Here is a 5,425-nt window from a genome sequence, read left to right as displayed (position 1 = left end):
TCATCTAACTAAATAAGAAAATATGAGTATTTCCCAAAATGTCAAACTATTTCAAATTAGATTACATTTTTCTTGGGGGGGGGGGGGGGGGTTAACAGTTAATGCCATTGCAGCTAAAGCCTTTAAGTTTCTCATCTTGATAAAGTTGAAGGTTACAGCTCGAGTTATAGTTCAGGTGGAAGTGAAGTGCAGCCACTTTTGCCCCATAAGGTTACATTGCAGCGCGGTCTGTGGCTGCCGGTTACAGCGATCTCACTTAATACCAGACCAATGTCAAAAGATTGTTGTTCCCTTCAGTCACTTACACACAAAAACATGGAAAATAGTCCAAGTTGAAAAAAACTGTAGTTACCCTTTTAAGAGTCTACATGAGTCCAACACTAGTGTTATAGTTTCTGTCTAAATTACAACACACAATTTTGAACCAAATTTCCAGAAATTCTGCCAAAAAAACAGCCAAATTTTATGTGCGTTTATGTCCACTACTGTTATGAGAATATTAGGAGTTGGGCAGATTGAGGTGAACTGTTTTGGTGATGCTACTTCTCCAGTCCGTTGCAATTGAAGCATTGCAGAAGAAGGTGACGTAGTTAAACATTGGTCAACCCAGCCAGAACTTTTAAGCTACAGTGCGTAATTTCTGTCGCTGCCCAAGAGGAATTCTTAGTAATGAGAACAACACTGTCCACGTGACCAGCGGTGGAAGAAGTATTCAGATCCTTTACTTCAGTAAAAGTACTAATACTACACTGTAAAGAGGTTTTGGCCAGCGCCAGTCAAATCTTCTCTAAGTGTGTTTATCAGCAATTTACTTAACAAGTGTTGGAACGAGCAGAACATAAACTTGAATGATTTTAACAGTATAGTATTTCAATATTATTATTTTTTTAAGCAGTTTGGTTATTTGGTGTTTCATCTACTTTTAGAAGTGTTAACCCTCTGAGGACAAAAGACGCACAAGCAAGTCCAACACTCCTACTCAAAAAGTGATATTAAAAAATATCATTTTAGACATTTAGATTTTTTCATATATTACCCTACTTTTTTTTAACCCGTGACTTTTGTAAACTCATTTCAAACTCCAAAACAACTGAGTGTAGGTATGTTTTCACAAGAGATTTGAGAAATATTTCCACTTCTTTAGGGCCAAATGATCTCTTTACACATTGCTCTGGAACAATTTTGGCCGTCACTTTACAGAACAGCTGAGTTTGTTCTGAACATTTTGATATGAAACACATGGGGATCAGAATTCAAGAAGATATGTAAACATGCCCTTAGACCTCACAGGGTTAATTGGCGCTTAATTTACTCAAGCATAAAAGGCCTTGTTGTCAGAAAAAAACAGCCATATGCATAGATTTCCGTCAAATAAGGTAACACAGACTCATTGCTTTTACTGTACTCGAACCGATCATGTTTACTGTTGTAGTCGTCCCCCCCCCCCCAAAAAAAAAACAAAAAGGCCGAAGTAATCCAGTAATTCAAGACAAAAGCACAAAAAGATAAGATTAAAGGGAAAAAATGAAATGCAGCAAATGTTTTTTCTCAGCTTTACTATTCTATTAATCCTCTCAGATTGAACTTGCATCTCACCGACCCCCGAGTCGGGAGCCACTTCTATAGGGTGCTTTATTTTTAAATTCCTCTCCAAATGGTTTAAGGACTTAATGTCCAGGCGCCCTACCTCCACATGATCTCCAAGCACACAGTGTGTAAATATAATAGTATAACAGCAATAAGATTCATAAAAATCACACAGTGTGTCCCAACATGATGCAGCAGAAAATCAAATTCTACAAAAACTCTAAATGTCAACTTACTGACACTCATTGGAGCCACACATGGACAGAGTATTCCAGTCATACCCTTTTATGTGCAGAAATTAGGCTAAGGACTACCAAGTGGCTGCTGTTTAGCCCGTACATGACACGTATTTCTTTGAACTATTAGAAGAAACAGTTCTTGGTACAACTCAGGCATGTACTCGCAGAAAATCCACTGGACGATAGCAGGGCTTTTTCTGTATTATATAACCAGCGGTGGAAGAAGTATTCAGATCCTTTACTTCAGTAAAAGTACTAATACCACATTGTATACTTTTATTACAAGTAAAAGTCCTGCATAGAAAATGTTACTTAAGTAAAAGTATGTCAGTATCATCAGGAAAACGTAGTTTAATGTAGTTAAAGTGTGTGTGTGTGTGTGTGTGTGTGTGTGTGTGTGTGTGTGTGCGCGTGCATGTTTGTAATGTGTGTGTGTGTGTGTGTGTGTGTGTGTGCGTGCGTGCATGGTTGTAGTGTGTGTGTGTGTGTGTATATGTATGTGTGCGTGTGTGTGTGCATGCATGTTTGTAGTGTGTGTGTGTGTGTGTGTGTGCGCGCATGTGCGTGCGTACATGTTTGTAGTGTGTGTGTGTGTGTGTGTTTGTGTGTGTTTTTACAAGCTGTGTCCTGTATGAGTGATTGAATCTTCACATGTTTCAACATGTCAACAATTTGTGATTTTCAGCATTTGGCTTTAATTTATAGCATTCCAAATATAATCTGACCTGCCCACTCTGGTCACACCACCGCCCCCGCCTTCCTTTCCCTGTGTGTGTGTGTGTGTGTGTGTGTGTGTGTGTGTGTGTCACATTTTGTGTTCACTTTAAAAGGCAGATCGACGACAGTGCTCAGTAGACACCTCTGGTCTCAGTCTGCAGTCCGTCTCATCCTCTGCCACTCAGGCTGCTCTGACAGGGTAAGACTTTCTTTCGTTCTCTCTTCGCCTTCTTTATACAGTCTTTTGACCCAGTGTTCTTTGCACTCTGTATTCCTTTTTTTTTTTTTTTCTTTTTTTATATTTACAAAGTCATTCACAGTCATTTCTGAGATGTTTGGCAATTTCATTCGTGCTTATCTTTCATGTGTGTGTGAGATGGGGGGGCTGTGGCTCAGGGGGTAGACTATTTGCCTACCAATCGGCCGGTTGGTGGTTCGATCCCTGGCCCTGCAGTCCCAATGTCAAAGTGTCCTTGGGCAATGCACTGAACCCCCAAATTGCTCCTGCGAAAGTATACGCTGTCAAAAGGTTTTTCATTTTTTTGTCATGTTGTGTCAGCAACAACCAACATTTTTGTTCCAAGGGACTTAAAACATTGTTGTTCTGACTGTTATAATTGCAAGTTGCCAGTTGATATTAGTTGTTATATGTATTAGTTATGTACACTGGCCATATATGTTTGTGTATGTGTGTGTGTGTGTGTGTGTGTGTGTGTGTGTGTGTGTGTGTGTTCTTGTTTAACTATATTCATGGAGTCCAAAAACCGGGAATACAGTATACTTGTGGGGCCAAAATGCTGGACCCCACGAGTTTAAAGGGCTGTTTGAGGGTTAAGACTTGGTTTTAGGATTAGGGTTAGAATTAGGTTATGGTTAGGGTGAGGGTAAGGGTTAAGGTTAGGCATTTAGTTGTGATGGTTAAGGTTAGGGTAAGGGGCTAGGGAATGCATTATGTCAGTGACGGGTCACCACAAAGATAGTGAAACGCACTGTGTGTGTGTGTGTGTGTGTGTGTGTGTGTGTGTGTGTGTGTGTGTGTGTGTTTATGTATGTTTCTACAGTATATGTGTGTATGTGTATGTATGTTTATACAGTATATGTGTGTATGTATGTTGGTGTGTACATGAAAAGGTTTACAAAAAGAGGTCTTGTAAATGTTTCGATTTAAAAGATATGCAGGAAACATGGTTAGTTTTATCCAAACTTTAATGTTCCAAATTAAGATGAAAGTCATCTGCAAACTATCGGCCAATGAATGAAATCACTTGCTATCATCTACAGGGCATCCTAATAACGACTTAACATTTGGAAAGTCTTCCTGCTCTGAGTCGGATCCAATGTCCAGACAATAGCAGCCTTTGTGTTTTGGGAAATACACATAATTCAGTTACTCACATTATTGTATTAACTAATTCTGGGTAAAGACAGAGCACTGTTTTGTTCTTGTTGAGCCTTTGTTCACTACCCAAATAATGTCTTCAAAAAAGACAAAAGCGTTACATAGACCTTTAAAACCAAGACCTACAACACAATACTTCAGGGAATCAAGACAGTTTAAGGCCTAAAGCTTTGATTCCGAAATACCCTGCAGAAACCCAGGTACTAGTGGTTTTAGTACTTTTACTTAAGGATCTCAACACTTCTTCTGCCACTGATCCTAACGTCCTGTTCATTGCCAGTATGGGCCGCTTCCGACTGCCAAGAGTTAACAAGGCAGAGATAATATAATAATATATAATGATCTCAGCGTCCTGTGTGGTTGTTTTGGAGACATTTAGGGTCTGTCGATGTTGTCAGATGTGTGTACTCAACTGACCCAGAAGATTCCACTCTTTGAAGACCTTTTAGTGGATTTCTTTCAAGAATTGATTCAGTTTATGCAGCTTTTATAAAAGTAAGTAAGTAAGTAGGTAGGTAGGTAAGTAAGTAGATAGGTAGGTAGGTAAGTAGGTAGGTAAGTAAGTAGGTAGGTAGGTAGCACTTTTCACAGATAAAAACCACACTATTAACATTACTTACTATACCTTTAAGTAAAAGTACTAATACCACACTGTAAAAAATACTCTGTTACAAGTAAAAGTCCTGCATTGAAACTGTTACTTGAGTAAAAGTCTGTAAGTATAATCAGGGAAATGTAGTTAAAGTATTAAAAGTAAAAAAGTACTCGATGCAAAAATAATCCTCCCATTTTAGAAACTGGAAGCGATCCAAACAGTTGTGTGTTTAATTCCATTTAATAGCTTCACAATAAAGTGAAATACAATAAATAAAAAGACATAAGAATACAAAGGAAAACATTTGAAAAGAGAAATAGACCGTGCAGTTGCTGAATCTGTCTTCATTTCAGATCGACAAAGGTCAGTTTAAAAGATTTCCGTCAGATTTTGAGAGGCGTTAGTCACGCTCATCATTTCCGAATTAGCACTCCACCAATCACGGAGTCCTACTGCCCGACCTCCGTTGCAACAAGTCAGGTCGGCCAAAATGAGGGCCGAGTCACCGACCTCGTCATCTGTCCGACGGCCGATTATCGGGTTGGTGTCACTGCCTTTAGATACAGACATGGTGATAATATTGCTACAAAATGTATGTCAAAATTGCATATTTCATTTATTTAAAAACATAACATTTTCTTGAGGAAAGACCCCTAAACCCCTCTGCCAAATCTGCACACCTAAGTCTTCCACAAACCGAGGGAAAGCACTGCTACGTTTTCATTTCTTCTTTTCCTTCTATACTTTGTCTTTAGCCTTTTTTTTTCTCCTCGTTGCTTTTCCACTCTTTCATCCAAAGGATTTTGAAGAATGTTTAGGACACAGAGCAAATTAAGACCCCCTTATCCTTTGATTTAAACTCTTTTGGAGCAAGTAAAGCAGATTTAA

The 5,425-nt window shown here is 38.9% G+C and overlaps 1 protein-coding gene across 1 annotated transcript in view; it reads left to right on the top strand.

The window, feature by feature from the left end:
- Positions 1-2,584: 2,584 nt before the first annotated feature.
- The window catches only part of LOC116048626 (four and a half LIM domains protein 2-like), an 8,541-nt gene continuing 5,700 nt past the window's right edge, over positions 2,585-5,425 (top strand). The window contains exon 1 of the mRNA XM_031297814.2: positions 2,585-2,742. The gene's annotated coding sequence lies outside the window, so the exon portion shown is untranslated. The remainder of the gene's footprint in view (positions 2,743-5,425) is intronic.

Source organism: Sander lucioperca, chromosome 24 (assembly GCF_008315115.2).
Source record: "Sander lucioperca isolate FBNREF2018 chromosome 24, SLUC_FBN_1.2, whole genome shotgun sequence".
In the NCBI taxonomy this organism is placed as follows: domain Eukaryota; kingdom Metazoa; phylum Chordata; class Actinopteri; order Perciformes; family Percidae; genus Sander; species Sander lucioperca.
This window is presented reverse-complemented; position numbering and strand designations above follow the sequence as displayed.